Consider the following 26,252-nt stretch of genomic DNA (forward strand, 5'->3'; position numbering starts at 1 on the left):
TAGCGGTTAGCGCTACGCTGCGCTACGAACTTGGCGTACCGAGTTCGATTCCCGCTCGCTGCCAACACCGACGGTGACGATTATCTGACCCGATCCTGGGCCCTCCCCTAGGTCGACTCAGCCTCAAATGCGTACCTGGTGCGGTGCGTAAAAACATCGCCACTGGGGATACACAGGCGGGCCGGGCGTGGTGCTTGCCACACCACCACCCCCTCGTGTGCCCGTGCCGGCCATCATAGAACTAAAGAAGTTGCCCCAAACAGTCTGTTAAAGCTATACGGGGGGATCTATGTCCCGTCTTTGTCTCTCTTGTGTGTGAGAGAGAGTGAGCAAGTTTGTGTGGGGGGGGGGGGGGGTGCGTTTTACTTTCCGGAGGATGTCTTATACTCCGGAGGATACGGAAACAGGCTATGGTGCATGCACGTCGAGGAGGGAGATGGAGTGATGAAATCATCTCGGGGGTAGAAGGCTGCGCTGGGTGGATCAATTGTTGTTGGGAAAGTGCGACACCGTCTTGGGGGAGGTTTTCATCCAGCAGTGGATTGATCATGGCTGATGATGATGGTGGTGGTGGTGATATGCGAATATCACTTCAGAACGCAGTTGTGCGGAGTTTCACGCGGCTGGAGAGACCGTGGGTGTTATTGATGGACTTGTTTAAACAGAGTTCGGTTATTTTAAAATTGTTCCCTCGGGAGTCTATATTAAAGTCTCGGTGTATTTGCGTGCGGTGTGTGTGTGTGCGTGTACGTGTGTTTGTGTGCTCACTAACAGCACTTGCCCCAAGAGTCCGTCAAGGCTATACGGGGGGTCTTTGTGTGTGTGTACGTGGTGGTTAGCGCACCGCGTAGCGAACCCGGCGACCCGAGTTCGATTCACGCTCGCGGCCAACACCGGTGACGATTATTTGATTATTTGAACTCCCCTAGGTCGGCTCAGCCTCTTATGAGTACCTAGTGCGGTGCGTAGTAAACATCGCCACTGTGGGAGACAAAGGCGGTCGGGCAGCGGTGCTGGCCACCCACCCCCTCGTGTGCCGTGCCGGCCTTCATAGGTGCTACTCGCGAGCAGCACTTGCCCCTACAGTCTGTTAAGGCTATACGGGAGATCTTTGTCTTTGTTTGTGTTTGTGTGCAACCCCAGTGTATGTACGCGTGTGCAAGGACGAGGCACGTCATGGCAAATTCGCGTCGATTTGACACTTAGCGGTTAAAATTGCCCCCAACTTCGTTTGTTAAACCCGAAAAAACCTATTACCAGGAATTAGTGTGGGTGGTGGTGATGGTGATCATCACAACATGCACGTGGCCAGAATGGGGGGCGGGGGGGGGGCTCTGTGGTATTTGGGGGGAGGGAGGTTGCGGAGGGAAGGGGTATCAGAGAAGTTATTATTTTGACGACCAAAGCCCCCCACTCCCCCTAACAAAACGTCAAGCGGCCAGCAACCAACAGCACTCGTTGTAGTGAGAGATTTGGGATAAGAAGAGGCGGCAAGGGTGTTGAGTGGATGGGTGGGTGAGTGAGTTGGTGAGTGAGTGGATGGTTGGATGGGTGAGTGGGTAGGTGAGTGAGTGGATGGGTGGGTGAGTGGGTAGGTGAGTGAGTGAGTGAGTGGATGGGTGGGTGGTTGAGTGTGTTGTTGTGACCTGCAGCGTCGTGGTTGAACACAGCGTGGTAGTGGTGGTTGTCGTTGAACACAGTGGGATGGTCGTTGAACTTAGTGTGGTGGTGTTGGTTGGTGTGGTAGTGGTGGTTGAACGCAGTGTGGTGGTTGTGGTTGAACACAGTGTGATAGTGGTTGACTAGAGTGTGGTGGTGGTGGTGGTGGTGGTGGAACACAGTGTGTGTTGGTTGTGGTTGAACACAGTGTGATAGTGGTTGACTAGAGTGTGGTGGTGGTGGTGGTGGAACACAGTGTGATAGTGGTTGACTAGAGTGTGGTGGTGGTGGTGGTGGTGGAACACAGTGTGATAGTGGTTGACTAGAGTGTGGTGGTGGTGGTGGTGGTGGAACACAGTGTGATAGTGGTTGACTAGAGTGTGGTGGTGGTGGTGGTGGAACACAGAGTGTGGTGGTGGTGGAACACAGAGTGATAGTGGTTGACTAGAGTGTGGTGGTGGTGGTGGTGGAACACAGAGTGTGGTGGTGGTGGAACACAGAGTGATAGTGGTTGACTAGAGTGTGGTGGTGGTGGTGGTGGAACACAAGAGTGTGGTGGTGGTGGTGGAACACAGTGTGATAGTGGTTGACTAGAGTGTGGTTGGTGGTGGTTGAACACAGAGTGTGGTGGTGGTGGAACACAGTGTGATAGTGGTTGACTAGAGTGTGGTGGTGGTGGTGGTGGAACACAGTGTGATAGTGGTTGACTAGAGTGTGGTGGTGGTGGTGGTGGTGGAACACAGAGTGTGGTGGTGGTGGAACACAGAGTGATAGTGGTTGACTAGAGTGTGGTTGGTGGTGGTTGAACACAGAGTGTGGTGGTGGTGGAACACAGTGTGATAGTGGTTGACTAGAGTGTGGTGGTGGTGGTGGTGGTGGAACACAGAGTGTGGTGGTGGTGGAACACAGAGTGATAGTGGTTGACTAGAGTGTGGTGGTGGTGGTGGTGGAACACTAGAGTGTGGTGGTGGTGGTGGAACACAGTGTGATAGTGGTTGACTAGAGTGTGGTGGTGGTGGTTGAACACAGAGTGTGGTGGTGGTGGAACACAGTGTGATAGTGGTTGACTAGAGTGTGGTGGTGGTGGTTGAACACAGAGTGTGGTGGTGGTGGAACACAGTGTGATAGTGGTTGACTAGAGTGTGGTGGTGGTGGAACACAGAGTGATAGTGGTTGACTAGAGTGTGGTGGTGGTGGAACACAGAGTGATAGTGGTTGACTAGAGTGTGGTGGAACACAGAGTGTGGTGGTGGTGGAACACAGAGTGATAGTGGTTGACTAGAGTGTGGTGGTGGTGGTGGTTGTGGTGGTGGTGGAACACAGTGTGATAGTGGTTGACTAGAGTGTGGTGGTGGTTGAACGCAGAGTGTGGTGGTGGTGGAACACAGTGTGATAGTGGTTGACTAGAGTGTGGTGGTGGTGGTGGTGGTTGACCACAGTGTGATAGTGGTTGACTAGAGTGTGGTGGTGGTGGTTGAACACAGAGTGATAGTGGTTGACTAGAGTGTGGTGGAACACAGAGTGTGGTGGTGGAACACAGAGTGATAGTGGTTGACTAGAGTGTGGTGGAACACAGAGTGTGGTGGTGGTGGAACACAGAGTGTGGTGGTGGTGGAACACAGAGTGATAGTGGTTGACTAGAGTGTGGTGGAACACAGAGTGTGGTGGTGGTGGAACACAGTGTGATAGTGGTTGACTAGAGTGTGGTGGTGGTGGAACACAGAGTGATAGTGGTTGACTAGAGTGTGGTGGAACACAGAGTGTGGTGGTGGAACACAGAGTGATAGTGGTTGACTAGAGTGTGGTGGAACACAGAGTGTGGTGGTGGAACACAGAGTGATAGTGGTTGACTAGAGTGTGGTGGTGGTGGAACACAGAGTGTGGTGGTGGTGGAACACAGAGTGATAGTGGTTGACTAGAGTGTGGTGGTGGTGGTGGTGGTGGTGGTGGAACACAGTGTGTGTTGGTTGTGGTTGAACACAGTGTGATAGTGGTTGACTAGAGTGTGGTGGTGGTGGTGGTGGAACACAGTGTGATAGTGGTTGACTAGAGTGTGGTGGTGGTGGTGGTGGTGGAACACAGTGTGATAGTGGTTGACTAGAGTGTGGTGGTGGTGGTGGTGGTGGAACACAGTGTGATAGTGGTTGACTAGAGTGTGGTGGTGGTGGTGGTGGTGGAACACAGAGTGTGGTGGTGGTGGAACACAGAGTGATAGTGGTTGACTAGAGTGTGGTGGTGGTGGTGGTGGAACACAAGAGTGTGGTGGTGGTGGTGGAACACAGTGTGATAGTGGTTGACTAGAGTGTGGTTGGTGGTGGTTGAACACAGAGTGTGGTGGTGGTGGAACACAGTGTGATAGTGGTTGACTAGAGTGTGGTGGTGGTGGTGGTGGTGGTGGAACACAGTGTGATAGTGGTTGACTAGAGTGTGGTGGAACACAGAGTGTGGTGGTGGTGGAACACTGTGATAGTGGTTGACTAGAGTGTGGTGGTGGTTGACTAGAGTGTGGTGGTGGAACACAGAGTGATAGTGGTTGACTAGAGTGTGGTGGAACACAGAGTGTGGTGGTGGTGGAACACAGAGTGATAGTGGTTGACTAGAGTGTGGTGGTGGTGGAACACAGAGTGTGGTGGTGGTGGAACACAGAGTGATAGTGGTTGACTAGAGTGTGGTGGTGGTGGAACACAGAGTGTGGTGGTGGTGGAACACAGAGTGATAGTGGTTGACTAGAGTGTGGTGGTGGTGGTGGTGGTGGTGGTGGAACACAGTGTGTGTTGGTTGTGGTTGAACACAGTGTGATAGTGGTTGACTAGAGTGTGGTGGTGGTGGTGGTGGAACACAGTGTGATAGTGGTTGACTAGAGTGTGGTGGTGGTGGTGGTGGTGGAACACAGTGTGATAGTGGTTGACTAGAGTGTGGTGGTGGTGGTGGTGGTGGAACACAGTGTGATAGTGGTTGACTAGAGTGTGGTGGTGGTGGTGGTGGTGGAACACAGAGTGTGGTGGTGGTGGAACACAGAGTGATAGTGGTTGACTAGAGTGTGGTGGTGGTGGAACACAGAGTGATAGTGGTTGACTAGAGTGTGGTGGAACACAGAGTGTGGTGGTGGTGGAACACAGAGTGATAGTGGTTGACTAGAGTGTGGTGGTGGTGGTGGTTGTGGTGGTGGTGGAACACAGTGTGATAGTGGTTGACTAGAGTGTGGTGGTGGTTGAACGCAGAGTGTGGTGGTGGTGGAACACAGTGTGATAGTGGTTGACTAGAGTGTGGTGGTGGTGGTGGTGGTTGACCACAGTGTGATAGTGGTTGACTAGAGTGTGGTGGTGGTGGAACACAGAGTGATAGTGGTTGACTAGAGTGTGGTGGTGGTGGTGGAACACAGAGTGTGGTGGTGGTGGAACACAGAGTGATAGTGGTTGACTAGAGTGTGGTGGAACACAGAGTGTGGTGGTGGTGGAACACAGAGTGTGGTGGTGGTGGAACACAGAGTGATAGTGGTTGACTAGAGTGTGGTGGAACACAGAGTGTGGTGGTGGTGGAACACAGAGTGATAGTGGTTGACTAGAGTGTGGTGGTGGTGGAACACAGAGTGTGGTGGTGGTGGAACACAGAGTGATAGTGGTTGACTAGAGTGTGGTGGTGGTGGAACACAGAGTGTGGTGGATGAGACGCAACCGTCATCGTCTAGTGTAGACCCGAGTCCTCCTCGACACGGGGGGGGGGGGGGGGAGGGGTAATCAAAGAGTGAAGTTAACGTGCGGAGTATCACCCTGGTAATAGTAGTAACAGTAGCGGCAGAAGAGTCATAGGGAGGTGACTGACCGCCAGCTGAGTGCACGAGCGAGTGCCGGATCACCAATCACCCTTCGAGACTGCTGCTCTCTCCGCTGACTTGAGTGGAAGTGTCGGATTCAGCGAGTGCGGGGGCCTGTAGCATATGTTGTTATAAAGGAGCCCTAATAGTTTTTTTTTTTTAAAAGCAAGCGCGTAAATATGAAAACACAATTTTTTTAACTTGCATAGTAAAGTAATTGTATTGTCTCATTTGCTATACAGCCAGATAATACGACAAATCACTAACCTTAAACACCCAGTCGTTCATAAAAGTTGAAGGCGGTATAGTACTATAGTAATAGATCAAGAGCAGAGACACTGAACGGGAATTGATAGCCTGAAAGTATTTAGCGCGGGGCCCTTGAAAGTGCGGGGCCCGTATCTACTACATATGTAGCTACAACACGTGTAGCTACTACACATGCAGTAGCTACTACACATGTAGCTACTTGTGCTACTAGGATAATTCGGCATTGCTGGGGGGGGGGGGGGAGGGGGTGTGTACCAAGCCCCCCGAGATACGAGAGCGACGTCGATATAGGCAACGGTTGCAATGCACTTTCTATGCGCCCGTGTAGATATCGGCAAAGGTTGTACCGCACTTTCTATGCTCCCGCGTAGATGTTGATGCGGCGAGACGATAGGAGAGAGGGAGAGATCCGGGTGAGACAGAGACGTGTAGACAAGAGACAGACCAGGTGATGCGAGGAGCGAGACACATAGGAGACAGGGCGTCAGAGATTCATTGGCATTCTATGCTTTGACATGTTGTTCTCGTTAGGAATTTAATTTCAGCTGATCCGTTCTTTGATTCATCCCCCCTTTTATTTTAAAGGATCCCCCCCCGCTCCCTCCGCCTTGAGCTGCTTGGGGCTCCTTAGCATTGGTTTGGGTTTGCTATGCACCCAGCGAATAAGATATGTGACTGTTTTACCTGTATGTGTAGTGTGTATGGTGTGTGGTGTGTGTGTGTAGTGCGTGTGTGTGGTGTGTGTACTATGTGTGGAGTGTGTGTGTGGTGTGTGTGGAGTGTGTGTGGAGTGTGTGCGTAGTGTGTGTAGTGTGTGTGGTGTGTATAGTGTGTGTGTGGTGTGTGTACTATGTGTGGAGTGTGTGTGTGGTGTGTATGGAGTGTGTCTGTGGTGTGTGGAGTGTGTGTGGAGTGAGTGTGTGTATGTATGGTGTGTGTATATATGTATGGTGTGTGTATGTATGGTGTGTGTATGTATGATGTGTGTGTATGTATGGTGTGTGTATGTATGATGTGTGTGTATGTATGTCTGTATGGTGTGTGTATGTATGATGTGTGTGTATGTATGATGTGTGTATGTATGGTGTGTGTATGGTGTGTGTATGGTGTGTGTATGTATGATGTGTGTGTATCTATGAAGTGTGTGTATGTATGGTGTGTGTATGTATGGTATGTGTATGTATGGTGTGTGTGTGTATGTATGATGTGTGTGTATGTATGGTGTGTGTATGTATGGGGTGTATGTTCGTATGGAGAGTGTGTATATCTATGATGTGTGTGTATGTATGGCGTGTGTGTATCTATGATGTGTATGTATGTATAGTGTGTGTGTATGGAGTGTGTGTGTATGTACAGTGAGGGAAAAAAGTATTTGATCCCCTGCTGATTTTGTACGTTTGCCCACTGACAAAGAAATGATCTGTCTATAATTTGAATGGTAGGTTTATTTGAACAATGAGAGACAGAATAACAACAAGAAAATCCAGAAGAACGCATGTCAAAAATTGTATAACTTGATTTGCATTTTAATGCGGGAAATAAGTATTTAACTCCTCTGCAAAATATGACTTAGTACTTGGTGGCAAAACCCTTGTTGGCAATCACAGAGGTCAGACGTTTCTTGTAGTTGGCCACCAGGTTTGCACACATCTCAGCAGGGATTTTGTCCCACTCCTCTTTGCAGATCTTCTCCAAGTCATTAAGGTTTCGAGGTTGACGTTTGGCAACTCGAACCTTCAGCTCCCTCCACAGATTTTATATGGGATTAAGGTCTGGAGACTGGCTAGGCCACTCCAGGACCTTAATGTGCTTCTTCTTGAGCCACTCCTTTGTTGCCTTGGCTGTGTGTTTTGGGTCATTGTCATGCTGGAATACCCATCCACGACCCATTTTCAATGCCCTGGCTGAAGGAAGGAGGTTCTTACCCAAGATTTTACGGTACATTCCCGCGTCCATCGTCCCTTTGATGCGGTGAAGTTGTCCTGTCCTCTTAGCAGAAACATACCCCCAAAGCATAATGTTTCCACCTCCATGTTTGACGGTGGGGATGGTGTCTTTGGGGTCATAGGCAGCATTCCTCCTCCTCCAAACACGGCGAGTTGAGTTGATGCCAAAGGGCTCCATTTTGGTCTCATCTGACCACAACACTTTCACCCAGTTGTCCTCTGAATCATTCAGATGTTCATTGGCAAACTTCAGACGGGCATGTATATGTGCTTTCTTGAGCAGGGGGACCTTGCGGGCGCTGCTGGATTTCAGTCCTTCACGGCGTAGTGTGTTACCAATTGTTTTCTTGGCGACTATGGTCCCAGCTGCCTTGAGATCATTGACAAGATCATCTCGTGTAGTTCTGGGCTGATTCCTCACCGTTCTCATGATCATTGCAACTCCATGAGGTGAGATCTTGCATGGAGCCCCAGGCCGAGGGAGATTAACGGTTCTTTTGTGTTTCTTCCATTTGCGAATAATCGCACCAACTGTTGTCACCTTCTCACCAAGCTGCTTGGCAATGGTCTTGTAGCCCATTCCAGCCTTGTGTAGGTCTACAATGTTGTCCCTGACATCCTTGGATAGCTCTTTTGTCTTGGCCATGGTGGAGAGTTTGGAATCTGATTGATTGATTGCTTCTGTGGACAGGTGTCTTTTATACAGGTAACAAGCTGAGATTAGGAGCACTCCCTTTAAGAGTGTGCTCCTAATCTCAGCTCGTTACCTGTATAAAAGACACCTGGGAGTCAGAAATCTTTCTGATTGAGAGGGGGTCAAATACTTATTTCCCTCATTAAAATGCAAATCAATTTAAAACATTTTTGACATGCGTTTTTCCGGATTTTTGTTGTTCTTATTCTGTCTCTCACTGTTCAAGTAAAGCTACCATTAAAATGATAGACTGATAATTTCTTTGTCAGTGGGCAAACGTACAAAATCAGCAGGGGATCAAATACTTTTTTCCCTCACTGGATGATGTGTGTGTATGTATGGTGTGTGTATGTATGATGTGTGTACGAATGTATGGTGTGTGTATGTATGGTGTGTGTATGTATGTATGGTGTGTGTATGTATGAGGTGTGTATGTATGTATGGTGTGTGTATGTATGGTGTGTATGCATGTATGGTGTGTGTGTGTGTATGTATGAGGTGTGTGTATGTATGATGTCTATGTGTGTGCTCTAGAACTCTCTGTACATCACTTGTACTGCTTTGGCAGAGTGTTTTGGGCGTTTCCACGCAATCCCCATATTATTCACAACCATTTACGGCCTTCAGCCAGGAAAGTCACGAAAAAAAATGGTCTCCTCCCGGCTGCCGCCCGCCGCCACTTGCTCTCACCACCCGACGACGGCGATGGCAAACCGATCTAGTTTCGTCGCTCCGTCTCCTCCCCCTTCCGCTCCATCTCCTCCCCTTCTAGGACGCGTTCCTCTTAGTCCAGTGCCCTTCCTCCGGGCGCGTCCGATTGGCCACGGTTTGGCTACGTACCGTGCGAAAGATGTTCAACATACAAAGGCAACGGTGCCCCAATCCCCGTATAGCCTGAACAGACTGTTGGGGCAAGCGCTGTTAGCGAGCGGCACCTGTGTGAAGGTTACCGGCACTGTGGCACACACGAGGGGGGTGGGTGGCCAGCACCACGCCCGACCGCCTTTGTCTCCCACAGTGGCGATGTTTTACTACGCACCGCACCAGGTACTAATTTGATGCTGAGTCGACCTAGGGGATGCCCAGGCCCGGTTCAGACAATCGTCACGCTGGTGTTGGCCGTGGGCGGGAATCGAACCCGGGTTCGGCGAATTCGTGGCGCTACGCGACCACTTTCCAACGTACATACCTGCACGTACACATACGTACACACACGTACACATACACACGTACACACACGTACACACACATGTACACACACGTACATACACACACGTACACACACGTACATACACAAACAACATCAACCGCCATTCGCCACTAAGTGGCGGTGACGTCACCACGACGCTTGTGCCAGACCATGTGCACCTTGAGGCCACGTGAAGTGTCGAACGCCTGCTGGCAGGAGGTCACGGGGCAGACCCAGGTGCCACGGGTCGACTGACTGAGGCACCACGTGTGCCCACTACTGTGCCAACCTGCTGTGTTTTAGCCACCCGGCGCTCCGCTCGTTGTTGTGAGCGTCGCTCCTCCTCCCTCCGTTGTTGTTGGAGGGCGACTGCCTCCAACTGCCCAGTAGCATCCTTCGCGAGCCTCCTCCACAGAGGCCGATCTTGACACCGCTGGTACCAGTCATCGGCAAGTCCACTCAGCTCCACGTCCTCCCGTAGCACATCACTCCATCTCTTATCTTGCCCGTGCCGCGCCCGTTTAGCCCCCTCGATCCGGCCGAATATAAGCTGTTTCGGCATGCGGTGGCTGGGCATGCGGGCTACATGACCCAGCCAACGCAGCCTTGCCTGCCGGAGGAGCTCACCAATGGGACCTTGCCCAGATCTTTCAAGGATTTGTGAGCTCCTCACACAATCCAGCCTGGTTAAACCCAGGATGGATCGTAGGCAGGCCAGCCTAAATGTTTCTAACCGGCGAAGATGTTCTAATAGGGGGGTCCACGTTTCGCAAGCGTAGAGAAGGGAGGGAATCACCGTGGCCGAGAAGATCTGAAGCTTAGTGCGGAGCGACAGACCAGGTAGCTTCCACACAGCGTTACGCAACCGATGAAAAGATATTGCCGCTCGACTGATTCGGAGTGAGACCTCTGCTGTTAAACTGGAGCCGGTCATAAGCACACTGCCCAGATATGGGAAACTCTCCACTCTCTCCACAACTGCCCCATCACCAATTGGGAGTTGTGGGGGTGGAGTGTCCGATGGTACAAAATACCCAGGCAGGTGCTTAGTTTTGGTGGGGCTGATGGTAAGGCCCCATCTCTTAGTGGCACGCTCCAGTCTCAGCAGCAGCGTTTCCAACTCCTCCTCTGAATGAGCAGCTATTACCAAATCATCGGCATACATAACGTGTTTGAGCAATAGGGAGCCATCCCTTGACCGCACCCGGGCATCGATCAGCCTCCCATTATATCTGTACCAAATGGAGATTCCCACGGTACAGCTATTGAAGGCTTCACAAACTACGTGGTCAAAATAGATGTTAAATAATGTGGGAGCCAGAGGACATCCCTGTCGCACCCAAAGGTGTACAGGGAATCGCTCTGACTCCGGGCCACGTGGTTTTACCCGGGCCCACTCACCATCATGAAGGTCCTTAATGATCATGAGCAGAGGGTCAGGGACTCCAAAAGCACGAAGAACAACCCAGAGCCCAGGCCTAGTGATGGTATCATAGGCCTTGACCAGGTCAATAAAGTAGAGATGTAGGTCTTGCTGGAATTCCCTACACCTCTGCTCTAGCAGACGGCCAGGAAATATGGCATCTGTGCAGGACTGCCCTTTCCTGAAACCGCATTGGGGCTTTGCAAGTCTCTTCTCAGCGTGCCTGGCAAAGCGATGTTGAATAATCCTTGCCAGGACCTTTCCTGGCACACTGAGGAGTGAGATGCCCCTGTAGTTGTTACAGTCTGTGCGGTCTCCCTTCTTAAAGGAGGGGGACCACCAGGGTATCCTTCCAATCCTGCGGAACCCGTCCAGTGGTCTAGACTGTTGTTATGATGTCATATAGGGCAGTCTGTGCACAAACGCCACCCTCCCTCAGCATTTCGCTTGGGAGATCATCTCTGCCCAGTGCCTTTCCTGGTCTCAGACTCCGGATCGCCTTCAGTACTTCCTCAACAGATGGCACCTCAGCCAGCCACTCACAGGGGGTGACTTCCTCCCATATTTGAGGCACTGCAGCCTCAGCAGGGTCATCCTCACTTTGTTCCACGATGTTTTCCTGGCTGAGGGATTTCCCCTCCCCCAGGACCTCACAGAAATGCTCAGCAAATCTGCAAACCTGTTCCTGGGGGTCGGAGATTGGATCACCGTTTTTTCCCCTAATGATGGTAATAGGTGTGGTGCTGCAGGTTACTTTTTTGATGGAGTTAAATAGAGATTTGTGATCGCAGGCCACTGAGGCAGATTCCATCTCCTCAGCAACCCGCGACCACCACCCATCCTTGCAGCGCCTCATGGCTCTCCGAACCTCCGAGCGAAGGCTGCAGCAAACCTCCTCATTCTCCGACGTGGGATTTTGTAGCCGATGACAGTGGGCCTGTCGCTTTTTCTCAACTATCGTAAACACCTCCTCTGTCAGCCAGGGTATCTGGGGAGGTCTGGACCGCGTACCCAAAGTGGCCATTGCAGCTGCATGAGTCACAGTCCTAAACCTCGCCCATTTACCCTCGACATCAGGAGGAGTGGGGGACGATGCCAACCCCAGCCGCAAGCGATGATGAAATTCTCGCATGCAACTTTCATCAGATAACTGAGACCAGGCCACTTTAGGTTGGAATGGGGTCCTGGGTGTACACCCACCAGCGGAGTGGACGAATGTCAGGTGCATCTTACAGATGATTAGTCGATGGTCAGAGGGCAGATCAGCTCCACGGTAGGTCCTGGTGTCAAGGACATGGGCTCGCATCCGCTGGTCCGTCACTATGTAGTCCAGAAGATGTTCTTGCTTGGACCCGGCATGCATCCATGATGTTGTGTGGATGCGCCGATGCCGGAACAGCGTGTTGGTAATTACAAGCCCATGGGCTGCACAAAAATCTAGCAGCCTCCTATCGTTGTTATTGAGCTGATCTGGCCCATACCCTCCAATTACTCCAGACCAGGTCCCAGCATCATGACCAACTCGTGCATTGAAGTCACCCAACAAGATGACTCTATCCCGAGGGGCCACTTTAGCCAGCACCTGTGGCAGGAGGTCATAGAAGGCACCTGACTCATCGGCTTTGCCTGCATCCCTCCACGGATGTTCGTCTTCGGTGGGGGCATAAGTAACCACGAACACCACTCCTCGCCTCCGGTTGATGGGAAGGCGAGCCCAAAGTAGCCTGGGGCTTACAGCTTCCCACACCTCACCACCACGCTCCCACGCCCCCTTCATTATTTTGTTCAAAAGAAGAGCTACACCCTGTTGTTTGTCAGTCTGCTGACCCGAGTAGAGGACTGTCCACCCCTCATGGTGACAGGAGCCAGAACCGGTCCACCAGACCTCCTGAATGCCACAGAGATCCAGGCGGTACCGGTCCAGCTCCCGAAAGAGGAGTGGCAGCCTCTCCTCCGCAGTGAGCGTTCGAACATTCCACGTGGCCACACGAAGTGGCTTTTCGTTGTTTCTGGAGGAGTCCCGAGGGTAGAGATTCAATCTCCTGGCTCCGCCAATTGGGGTTTGGCCAGGAGACGTCATAGACGCCTGTCCCCCCGGGGCCTCCGGCACATGCTTATTAGTTTTTTTTTTACACAGACGTACACACACGTACATACACACACGTACACACACGTACATACACACACGTACACACACGTACATACACACACGTGCACACACGTATATACACACACGTACACACACACACACGTCCATTCACACACCTACACACACGTACATACACACAGGTACACACGTACACACACGTACATCCCTTGCGCCTGTAGCTCCGTTACTAGTCTCCACCATTGCGGTTTGTTACTCCGTCGTGATTCCTGTCACTCCGATGGGCGCGCGCGCGCCTTGTCTTGCCCGCGTTTATACCCTCCTCTCGGTGTCAATCCGACGCATGCATCGCTCCACGCTTGGTTGCACACGTTGCGGCTTTATATACACACGTGTGTGTGTGTGGGGCCGACTCATCGCGACTGGGGAGACAAAGGCGGCCGGGAGTGAGGCTGGCCACCCACCCTCTAGTGTGCTGTGCCGGCCGGCCTTCATAGGTGCTACTACTCGCTAACAGCACTTGCCCCAACAGTCTGTGGCAGGCTATACGGGGGATCTTTGTCTTTGTGTGTGTGTGTGGGGAGTGGCGTTGTTGCGGTTAGCTCTACGCTGCGCTACGTACCCGGCCACCCGACTTCGATTACCGCTCACGGCCAACGCCAGTGTGACGCTTATCTGAACCGGTTATGGGCCCCTCCTCGGTCGACTCAGCCTCAAATGAGCACCTGGTGCGGTGTGTAGTAAACATCGGCGCGAGGGAGACAAAGGCGGCCGTGCTTAGTCGTTGGCCACCCACCCCCCTTCGTGTGCCACCGTGCCGGCCTTTCATCAGTGCTGCTCGCTAACAGCACTTGCCCCAACAGTCCGTTACAGGCTATACGGGGGATCTTCGTCTTTTGTGTGCGCGCGCAGCAAGCTCACATTTTTGTTTTTATCGTTGTACGAAGTGCTCCCAAAGTTTCCGCGCTTTAATTTTGTTCTCCGAGGCAATAGATGAGGCTGACGCCCCGCATTCGCGCTGTTTTTGTTTTGTTTTGCGCAACGTCCCCACGGAGGAGACGGAACGACTGAATCGGCTGGCCCCCGTACAAGCGCTGGGGTAGAATTTGAGTGTGAAGGGCACCTTCATCCAGCAGTGGATTGACCACGGCTGATGGTGATCGGTGGTGATGATTAACTGCGTCATGGCGCACCGATTCACGCGTTGTGTCTCGTAGGCTTTCCTTTTTTTTAAATCGAGGTTTTCCCCGCCGAGCGGGCAGTAACAAACAGCGCTTCATCTCAGCGTATTTCGAGAGCGAACTCGCCAATATCACGGGCACGCAAAGCAAAAGACAAAGATCCCCCGTATAGCCTTCAGCAGACTGTTGGGGACAAGCGCTGTTAGCGAGCGGAGCCTACGAAGGCGTGGCTGGTCAACACCCACTCCCGGCCGCCTTTGTCTCCCCGGTGCCGACATTCGGGATTGAAGCGTCGTGAGCTAACCGCGACGCTGCCGTTCTCCACAGACATAGAGTACGCACACACTGCATACACACACACACATATATGACGCGTATGTGTGTGTGTCTATATGAATATCCGCCTACTGCAGTCTATCATCGATCCCGAATGCTTACATTCGGCACACCACATCGAGTGTACGCAGACTTTCCCAACGGTTGCGGCGTTAAGACAGATTGTTTTTTTTGTTTGTTTGCCGACGCTGCGTTTGGCAGTCAGTGGTGTAGAAAAGCACGATTGACCATGACAAGGGTCGTTGCCCGAAACGTCGCACATCATATAAATGTGTTCTTTTAAGGTGAGTTCGAACCAACGTTTGCCGGTGTCTTTACTTTAAGCAACGCGGCGTTCCGGCGAACACCTTTAACCGAAATAAAACTCGACATGTTCCGTCGTCAATAGCCGGTACCTTGATAAACAAATGTATACATGTGTGTGTGTGTGTGTTGTATAAACAGGCGACTTTTCGGAAAAGTCACCTTCTTCGCGAACGAGCTGTGTTTATGAGAATATTATTTTTTCACCTTTTTTCTGGCAACAAAACAGCTGTGTTAAGATGTTAAAACACCAAACTGAATCCTTTTTATAAGGAATCATGTCTGCATTAACCACAATGCATTGCGGTCTGACAATAAATGCATTTTCTTTTAAACTGATTGGTCCACACCAGAGACAGCTTTCTTTTGATCCTCGTCTCAAAAGGCGTCCTCTGTTCTCACACCGTTTTGAGACGATGCTCACAAGAAAGCTGTCTCTGGTGTGGACCAATCAGTTTCAAAGACGATGCATATATTGTCAGAGTACGCTTTTTGTTTGCATTCTGATCGCAGGTATTGTGGTTAACGCAGACATGATTCCTTGTAAAGGGTTTCAGTTTGGTGTTCTAACATCTTAACACAGCTGTTTTGTTCCCAGAAAAAAAGGGGAAAACCTTTTCTCATATTTTGGTACTGGCAAACGAGGTCCCATAACGAGCTGTTTCTAGTCGAGCGTGGACACGCGAACGACGGCTTCAGCAGCCGCGTCAAGAAGATGGCACAGCGCCGGGGTCGGGGTGATGCTACCCACGTTTCACCCCACCACCAGCAGTGATTGCCGAGTGAATGAATACATGGCGCGCATCACTCAGCTGCTGCCGCGTGGTCCGGCCGGGTGTGTGTATATATGTGTATCATTAGGGCCGAACAATTTTGGGAAAATATCAAATTTTCGGTGTTTTTTTTCTTTTCTGACAGATATTGCGATTTGATTTGCGATTGCATTTGTTTAAGTCAAGCTTCGGTTCAATATTCACTGTGGAATAGATTTAAAATATGTGATGGAGCATTACCACGTGATACCATCAAAATATGAACCGCTCTATATATTCCAATGCAAGGATGAGAACTTAAAAGATATGAATTGCTTCCAACATGTATTTATTAAAATGTGTTAATTGAAATAGAACAATAAAGCATAGAACAATTAAATTTTGATTTAAAGCTTTCGTGACTGCAGTAATTAATATTCTTAGTTCTTTCGGTAAAGTCACGTTGAAGGGAAACAACTAAAGAACTAAGAACATAGAACAATTGTTAAGTTAAATAAATAAAGTTACAATAAAAAAATAAAACAATCCCAATAGGAAAGTAATAGGACTTTTCAAATCGCGAAAAATCGCAGCCTTTGCGATTTGCTAATCGCATTGTTTCAAATTGCGATTTCGATCTGAAATCGATGCATCTTTCCGCCCGAGAAAAAAAAATATAAAACATGCATATTGATATATTTAACACGCGTTCTCATTTCGTGTCAAACTGCCGCCCGCCGTTGCCGCCCTACCCGGGAGATCGCAATCGCTCCCCCCATCCTCCTCCTCCTCCCGAATCGGTGACTCTTTGGATTGCAGGTGCGGTGTGCTTAGAGCCATCGCGACACGCGGTAACAGCAGCAGCAGCATTTGGCAGCATTTGGCAGCGTGCGTGCCTGAGATTTGGTGCCGGGGAGCCGGCGGCGTTAGCGGTGAGCGCGCTGCGCTGCGTACCCACACCAAGGCCGATCCGAGTTCGGACTTCCGCTCACGGCCAGCGACAAACAGTGGCGATTATACCGAACCACTTCTGGGTCCTTCGTTAGGTGCCGTGTGTAAACCGTCAGCACTGGGGGGAGGGGGGGGCAAAGGCGGCCGTGCGTGGTGGCTGATCACCCACCCACCATCCCTCCCTCCCTCCCTCCCCAGCCTTGTGCCGTGTCGGCCTTCATAGGTGCCAGTCGCGAACAGCACTTGCCCGAACAGTCCGTTGAAGGCTATAACGGGGAGGGGGCACCTTTGTCTGCTGCGATTGGTAACGGCTGTGCACCGTCAGAGTGACACGCACACAGACACACACACACAGACACACACACACACACAGACACACACACACAGACACACACACGCACACAGACACACACGCACACAGTATTATTTTAATGGGGCCCGCTCGACGCGCACGTGCATCTGTCTATTGTCCTGCGCGGCATAATGAATCTATTGTTCCGCGCCTTTGTGATGTTGCTGATGGAGGGAGGTGAGGGGGTGGTGCTAAGAGGGGTTGGGTGGATGGGTGGTGGTGGGGCGGGGGGGGGGAATGGGTTGGTACATGAAGGAGGCGAATGGGGAGTTGGGTTGGGGGGGGGATGGTGGGTTACTCGTGAGAGTCGCGTACGAAGCCAAAGAGGCTCGCGTCGCCTTAGCTTCACTGCATCAGATGCTTACAACGGATACGGCGGCATCCACCACCACCACCCCCCCCCCACCCCCACACCTTGCAAGCTACCAGAATCGCTCCGTCGAAGCCAGGTAAAAGGTGACCGGACCGAGCACAATGATCGCGCCGTCGTTTGCTTTATTCGGCGCGTTATCTATTGCTGTGCTGCTGCTGCTGTTGTTGTTTGTTGTTGTTTGCATTGCACGGTAGTGGTGGTGTTGGTGATGCACAAGAACACACACAACAACAACAACAACAGCAACATCATCGACACGCATCAAAACTCCACACACTTGTCAGCAGTGACGCGGTGGTGGGCCTTCAAAAGGAAATGTATGTTTGCAAAGGCAATTTTCATGGTCTACGTGCCGTGAAGAAGGGCCGTTGCCCGAAACGTCACATTATATTTAGTTTTTGATCATAGCGGTGTTATCGATTGAATGTGTTGTGTTGTGTTTTTTTTTTACAATTGCTACTGTGATGTATTGGAGTCTCGCTCATTATTACATTTGTATAACGGCGTAATGTCTACTTATTGGTGAACGAATCCTAACGAATACGTATTATAATAATCCAGACCGCTCGACTATGATGTTGCATCAGTCGCGTGGCGAGTACTCGATTCAAGATTGTCGTCGTGGTTGTTGTGGTTGTTGTTGTTGTTGTTTAATATTGTCGTTTATCGCGGGGGGGAGGGGGGGTGCACTTAACCAATAGCATCTTTCGTCATCAATAGCAGTCAGTTTAAACAACAAATTCATCATCCCACCTTGTTCGGGCGAGCACGGGTCGCTCGCAGGGTGCTGATGAGAGCTAGAAATGTCGACACCTGCCCAGAGAGGTGGGGTCGTCTCGCAATCAACAAAATACAACACGTTTATCGCCAGACGTGCAAACTGGTCCAATCGGCCCCATTCACTTTCAATAGCCACGTTTCTCGGGATTGTAAGACGCACTCACCATCTCCCCTGCCCGCCACCACCAATCCTCCCCCTCCCCTCCCCCCACGTTTTTTGAAGTAAAAGTTGGAGGTGCGTCTTATAATCCGGTACGTGCGCGCGCGCGTGTGTGTGTATTGACACCGGGAACAAGGTTTCTGGGGGTGCGTCTTACTTTCTGGAGCGTCTTATAATCCGAACAACACGAACAGGTCCCTGCAGGGTGGGCTGGTAGGACAAGTCTCTGCGCTGTCTATTGCTGATTTTACACCCAACAGCACGAGATTTCACTTCGTTAAAGTATTGAAAGGGGACGGACGGACGGACACATTAATCTATTGCAGGCTGGTACACTCAGTTTACAACTTCGTTCCTACCAGTATAATTTTGCCCAGTGTGGTCTGTGTGTGTGTCTGTGTGGTTTTGGGGAGCGGTGGTGTAGCGGTCAGCGCGCTGCGCTACGAACCCGGCGGCCCGAGTTCGATTCTCGCTCGTGGCGAACACCGGTGACGATTATTCGAACCGATCCTGGGCCTCCCCTAGGTCGACTCAGCCTCAAATGAGTACCTGGTGCGGTGCGTAAATATCGCCGCTCGGGAGACAAAGGCGGCCGGGCGTGGTGCTGGCCACCCACCCCCCTCGTGTGCCGTGCCGGCCTTCATAGGTGCTCGCTAACAGCACTTGCCCCTACAGCCTGCTAAGGCTACACGGGGGATCTTTGTCTTTGTTTTTGTATTGACACCGGGCACAAGGTTTGGGGGTTACGTCTTCCTTTCCGAAGCGTCTTATAATCCGAACACTACGGCATTTAGCCGTGTGCGGTCTGTGTGTGTGTGTATGTACACAGACCACACACGGCTGCTGTGTGTAAACATCGTCGCCACTGGGGAGACAAAGGCGGCCGGGAGTGGTGCTGGCCACCCAACCCCCTCGTGTGCCGTGTCGGCCTTCAAAGGTGCTGCTCGCTAACGGCACTCGCCCCAACGGTCTGCCGAGGTCAGGTGGTGCTGAACCCGTGCTGAGACGAGTCCTGTGATGGCCCACCCATCCCGACCCACGCGACTGGTCACTGACCGCTCAGAAATAATCCCCACCCCCAACCACCCCCCCCCAACCACCCCACCCCAACCCCCACCCCAATCACCCCCACCCCAACCACCCCAACCACCCCAACCACCCCCCCCCCCAACCACCCCCACACCCACCCCAACCCCCCCCACACCCACCCCAGCCCCAACCACCCAACCCCCCCCCCAACCACCCAACCCCCCCCCCAACCACCCCAACCACCCCCCCCCAACCCCCACCCCAACCCCCCCCACAACCACCCCCACACCCACCCCAACCCCCCCTCCTCAACGCGAACCTTTCGGCGTCTCCACGGACGTTTTAGCAAAAGTTGCCCCCGCGGCTTCGCCGACCCTTGCGGCGAGAATTGCCGCGGGCTGCGGCTGCGAAACGGCGGACCAGCGGCAGCGCGCCTCGTTTCCCCCCCTTCGTCGTTTGGTGCGCGAGAACGATCGCGTCCACAGCCGCGTGTGCTGGATTGGCGTCGCTCTCGCCGCCGTCGCCGCCGCCGTTGTGATCAACGACTGGCACAGCCCGCTGCTGCTCCCCGTTCTCCGTTCCATTTACGTTTCTTTTTCATCCTGGGCACCACGGTGGCTAGGGGATGTTAACTACCTCGTCCGGTACACAGGAGGTCGTGGGTTCGATCCCGACCCTGACGCCTGTTGTATATTTGGAGTTTGCGTGTTTCTCTATCATCATCATCACGGTGGCTAGGAGGTGTTAACTACCTCGCCGGGTATACAGGAGGTCGTGGGTTCGATCCCGACCCTGACGATGCCTGCTGCTGTATATTTGGAGTTTGCGTGTCTCTCTCTCTCTCATCATCATCATAATCACGGTGGCTAGGAGATGTTAACTACCTCGTCCGGTATACAGGAGTGCGTGGGTTCTATCCCGACCCTCACTCCTGCTGTATATTTGGAGTTTGCGTGTCTCTCTGTCTTCCCTCATGGTCGTGTGGATTTTTCTCCGGGTCATCCGGTTTTTTCCTCCACATTTACAATCAACATCACGCATTTAGAGTATTCGGCTGCTATACATCATCATTTGAGATTGCCAGGTCGCTTCTGAAAAAGAGATTCATAGCTCATCGGATTTCTCCAGGATGAATAAAGACCCGGATTCTGATTCATTTCCTTACGATGATAACGTTGACTGGGGTTGATCCCGGGGGTGAGGTACACTGAGCCAGCACCGCTGAGAACCTGTGTTCGAATCTTGGTTAAAGCCAAGCGGTGGTGGGCACAACGCACGTGGCTGCCTGCAACCCAGCACTGTGGAAGCATCAGCGGGGGTTGGTGGATCACCGCACTGATGTTGCGAAGCTTCCTCCCTTTGGGACTTGTGGTGCCATACCCTGGCTCGCCAGAAGAGGGCAACACGACAAAATGTGGACTCCACCTGTTCCATCTGCACGGGGATAGAGCGTTGCGCCCTCGTGCGTGTATGTGGTTTTGTTTCCTTTCCGTGTGCTCCGGTTTTGTCCCACATGTAGACAACGCATTGATTGGCCGATGCCACCTGAATGTAGCCCTCAATGAAACCCTGACGCTCGGAGAGAGAGAGAGAAGTTGACGCCGCGTTTTGAGAGGCGGGCTTTCGTGAGCACGAGGTCAGAACGCAGGTTGCGGAGCAGCGGCAACATCAGCAGCAACATCAGCAGCAATATCAGCAACAACAATAACAACAGCAGCAACATCAGCAGCAACATCAGCAACAACATCAGCAACAACATCAGCAGCAACATCAGCAACAACAGCAGCAACAACAACAGCAGCAGCAACAACAGCAGCAACATCAGCAGCAACAACAGCAGCAACAACAGCAGCAATATCAGCAACAACATCAGCAACAACAGCAGCAACAACATCAGCAGCAATATCAGCAACAACATCAGCAACAACATCAGCAGCAACATCAGCAACAACATCAGCAACAACATCAGCAGCAACATCAGCAGCAACATCAGCAGCAATATCAACAACAACATCAGCAGCAATATCAGCAACAGCATCAGCAGCAACAGCATCAGCAGCAACATCATACATTATAGACTGCCAGTACACTTACCAAACTTAATAACCCGGCTACAGTATACTTTAGTGTTTTTTTATTTAAATTATTTTTCTCATTTTTCCATCTACGTGACTTTTACCAAAATAACCAAAGAATATGAATTCCTGCAGTCACGAAAGTTTGAAGTCAGGATGAATCTCGCTGGGCCCTCGCCTGCTCAGATGAAGGGGGCGCACGCTTTGATTGTGTTGTGCCAACTGCTCCTGCTCGCCGGTTTCTACCACGCGGGCCGCGTGTCACCGCCCCCTCCCCTGGGCCCCCCTCCCCCATCCCGCAGCCACAACGGAGGGAAAATAATTGACCGCCCCCCCCCCAACTCGGCTTGAGATGCCGAAGCCTAGAAGAATGGGGGGTGGAGGCTGGTAGGGGGGGGGGGCCCACGGTGTAAACCGAGCCTAATGATTCTGTGGCTAGCTTTCAAGCGTCCAACAGCTGTGGAGATCCAGCGCAGTTACGAGATGGATTATTATTATAATAATACGTCTCACGCTCAAATTCATCCTCGTTTCAGGCATACTTGCGTGCGTGCGTGCGTCTGTTGCGTGCCTTGTCTGTGTGGCGGGCGGGGGGAAGACAAAGGCGGGCGGGCGAAGGAGCGGATGGATGAGTCGGCCTCGTTGTTCATGGATCCACCATAGCTGGTTCCGCTTCGGACTTCATAGGTGCTCGCTAACAGCGCGTGACAGTCGATATAACTATAAATATAACAAACGACACCCACAATTAAACCAAAAAAAAAGTTGTTCACCAGGTAAGGTCTACCTGAGCTATATACACTAGTAGCTAATTTTCAGAAACGACCTGGCCATGAATGAATTGGCTCAACGAAGTGGCTTGTCACGTGGACATTTATAGCAGCCAAATAACTGTGAACGCGTGACGTCGCTTCTCAATGCGGAGGGAAAAACCGGAGTGCCCGGAGAAAAAATCCACGCGACCGCGGGGAGAGAGAAACGCAAACTCCAAATATACAGCAGCAGGCGTCAGGGCCTGAATGGAGCCCACGACCTCCTGCATACCAGGCGAGGTAGTTAACATCTCGCCACCGTGGCGTCCAGGATGAAAAAAGATGGAAACGGAACGGAGAAAGGGGAGCAAAGTGTCAGGAGAGATGAGGATGGGGAGGAGGAGGAAGGGGATGCATAAAGGCCTCGACGCTGCCGCTGTTTCACGGAGGAGGAGCAGCAGCGTCTGTTTTCACAGTGGGCGACGACGGGGAAAAAGGGGAGGGATTCAGAGTGGGGGGGGGGCACACCGAAGTCACGTGACTTACGGGAGGTGCAAGCTGCTTTAGATAGACTGAGAGATTACGCAACGGACAAAATCCAGGGCTTTTAATGCCCCCCCCCCTCCCTCCCGGGAAGACTTTTGCAGACTTTTGTGGGACAGCCGTTGTTCATCCGGAATCATTCTTACATTTTAAATGCTGCCAGGACCCCGCCGTGTACGAGGTGCATATCCCCCACTATTATCCAACTCGTCTTAACTCGAGCTCTCGATTCGACACCCCTACGCGCTCCCCCCTGCGACGATTAAGGGCGAATATTATTTCCCCTCTTCATTAAGCTCCACGGCGTTTTCTGACCGATGTGTGTGTGGTTTTTTTTTGTTCGTCGACTTTTTAATTTTTTTCTTCTCGCCACGTCACAAAGGCGGGTAGATGGGTCCTGGGGCAATCCTCGCAGATTTCCCGTCGGACGGCAGTTACCACCTCCTCCTCCTCGAGAGGGGCGACGATCCTGACGGGGGGAGCGGGGGATGGAACAGGTGGCAATCCTGATCGTGCCACAGGCCACACCCCCTCCCCCCCCCTCCTTTGCCGTGAGGTCCCTGAGACCAATCGGCCGCGTCTTGAGCGGGCGCGGTAGCCGCCTGACTTTTACACCACACGCTCTCCCCGTTCGCTATTATTAGCTGTCCCTTTGTGGCCACGCTTCCACGATGCCAGCTGTTTCGCCAAGCGAGCGAACGCGTCTCTCGCTCGTTGAATCGTCGTCGTCGGCGTCAGCGGCGGCGGCGGCTCCATCGATTGTGCCATCAATTGAGAGATGTAATAACAACGAGGGCCGTTTCGGCCACAATTAATTGGGTCGCCCGCTTGACACACGCGACCGATCGCGATCGCCTTCTGCCGCTGGTCGCTGCAGCGCAAAGGAAAGCTTTCGCTTTGCTGCGCTCCGATGGATATTGTTATTTTTGTGTGTGCGTGCGTGCGTTCTGGGTTTTTGGGGGAGCGGTAGTGTAGTGGTGAGCGCGCTGCCCTACGAACCCGGCCACCGGAGTTCGATTCCAGCGCGTGGCCACCAACACCGGGTAACAATTATCTGAACTTGTCCTGGGCCTCCTCTAGGTCGACTCAGTCGCAAAATGAGTACCTGGTGTGGTGTGTAAACATCGTCACTGTGGAGACAAAGGCGGCCGGGCGTGGTGTCGGCTACCCACCCCCTCGTGTGCAGTACCGGCCTTCATAGGTGCTGCTCACCAACAGCACTTACCCCAACATTCTATAAAGGCTATAGGGGGGGATCTTTATCTTTGCTGGTTTGGTGAGTTCAGTATAAAAGTTGTGAAATGAAATAATAAACGTTACCACCGTGGGACATTTGACTTTGAATTTGGGAATCGGATACACTGCCCCCCTTTCCCCGCACCCAACGCCCCACAAAAATTAATTTATAAATCGTCAACCGGGTGGATCGTCTGTAGAGCGAGCGGCTCGCCAACCAGAATGGCTGCGAGTTCAATATCCGTCTGCGGGTTAAATCCGCCCGTCGGTGCCCATAGACTTAGCGGAGGGCTGTTGATTATTGTACCGTACTCTGACCCCCCCCCCCAGCCCCAAACTCGCACCGGGCAGGGCCGTTGAAGCACGGGGTCAACCACACAACACACTCATCCAGCAGCGGAATCGACACGAGGGCTGTGCACATTTCGCGCGATGCGTATCGCTCGCCCCGCGTAAGCCCAGCAGTCGGGCTCGTGGCCCTGCCTACGAACGAGCGTGTCAATCGGCCGTCGTGAGATTTTTTTATCGAGTGGCTCTCGGCTGGATTTGCTACTCGATTTGCTTTTGCCCGATGTACTCGTGTGGAAACGTAACGGTGAGAAGGTTGTGTGGGGGGGGGGGGGGAGGAGTGAGCGCTGCCACCTGTACGGGAATTGGCGTCTGAGTTTCCGGTGGCAGTAGGAACCCATCCGTGCCGAGATCTGGTGTACGTGCGTTGAACTTCTTTCGCACCGCTGTACGGAGCCCACCGTGCTAGTCGGAGGTGCGGGGGAAGGACAACAAACTGTAAACAAAGAGCAGTTCTAAAGGAATGAGTTCGTCAATCTGGGTGATTTTAAAAGTGCGTAGCTCCGGTGACTTCCTAATACCGGAAGGAAGGAAGAGCGTTCCAGACGGCCGCAGAAGCGCATCTGAAAGCGCCGCGCGATGCGGTGACCGCCGCCGCCTCCGTTCGATGGCTTAGCAGCCAAAAGCCGCTGCCGCTGCTGCGAGGGTGACCGGGGAGATCGCGCTATGATGGTTTATGCTCTTCGGCGAGATCAGAAAGGTTTTGCGCGGTGCATTTCGTCGCCTGAGTTGTGGACCACATTACCGAGATCTGGTGCCGGTGTTGTTGTGCTGAACTTCATTGCGGCTCGCCGCACAGTTTTTGCAACAGACCTAGCGGCGGCTGGGAAATACATCCGGGTTTTGGTCTGCAGTGGAAAAAGGTGGCGGGGCCCTCGTGCGGAGGCGTGGGGTAGAGGGGGGGGGCGCGCATTGTTGGCACCATTGTGACGTCACTTCCCCCCCCCCCCCCGCTCTTACTCGTCAAAAGCGGTGTCACGTGACTTTGTGTGACATCACGGTTTTTTTTTCTCCCAACTCGGGCACCTTCGTGCAATAGTCAACTCACGTCTGGTTAATGTTCAACGTTTGCTGAAGCCTCTAGTTTTGTAATATGTGGGGCGATTAATCTGGCGGTGGTCTGCCCGAAGCGACTTGCACCGCAGGGGGAAATTAATATTTAGCTTTACGGTTTGCGATCATTTTTTATAGTTTCCTCCTCGTGATTTCATTTTCGTTGTTTTTTTTTCGTCTGTTCCGATTGCTGTCTGCTTCGCCGCTGTCATTTTGGTCGTCATTTCAGCTTAGTGAGTCGCCAGGTTACTCTTGCAAGTGAGGCGATCCCGAGTCTCTCTAGAGCAGTGGTTCTTAACCTTTACGGCAGCCTTTTGCACACCCCCTTTGGTACTCAATCGTTGAAAAAAAATGTTTGAATGTTAATAAATACATAGAGGTTTTTTTTATGGGACAACGTGGTCGCACTCACGTGCCCGTGTTTAATTTGTGTAGCGGTTAGCGCGTTGCGCTACGAACCCGGCGATCCGGGTTCGATTCCCGCTCACGGCCAACACCCAGTAACGATTATCTGAACCGGTCCTGGGCCTCTCCTAGGTCGACTCAGCCTCAAATTAGTATCTGGTGCGGTGTGTAAACATCGCCACTGGGGAGATAAAGGCGGCCGGGCGTGGTGTTGGCCACCGACCCCCACGTATGCCTTTTCGGCCTTCATAGGTGCTCGCTAGCAGCACTTGCCCCTACAGGCTGTTAAGGCTATACGGGGGATCTTTGTCTTTTTTGCGTGTTTGCGAGTATGAGGATCTGAGTTGTGTGCGAGTGTGAGTGTGCGTGTGAGGGTGTGTGAGTGACCTGCCAGCGAGCGTTCGACACTTCACGTGGCCTCAAGGTGCACATGGCCTGGCACAAGCGTCGTGGTGACGTCACCGCCACTTAGTGACGAATGTCGGTTGTTGTTGTGTCTGTGTGTGTGAGTTTGTGTTTGA

The 26,252-nt window shown here is 52.2% G+C and overlaps 1 protein-coding gene across 2 annotated transcripts in view; it reads left to right on the forward strand.

Annotated features, from left to right (window-relative positions):
* Nucleotides 1-26,252, forward strand: part of LOC116944419 (uncharacterized) — a 177,028-nt gene that overhangs the window by 11,032 nt on the left and 139,744 nt on the right. The gene's annotated exons all lie outside the window — the stretch shown is intronic.

This window comes from Petromyzon marinus, chromosome 21 (genome assembly GCF_048934315.1).
Source record: "Petromyzon marinus isolate PM22_M1 ecotype Great Lakes invasive population chromosome 21, UKy_Petmar_22M1.pri1.0, whole genome shotgun sequence".
NCBI lineage: Eukaryota > Metazoa > Chordata > Hyperoartia > Petromyzontiformes > Petromyzontidae > Petromyzon > Petromyzon marinus.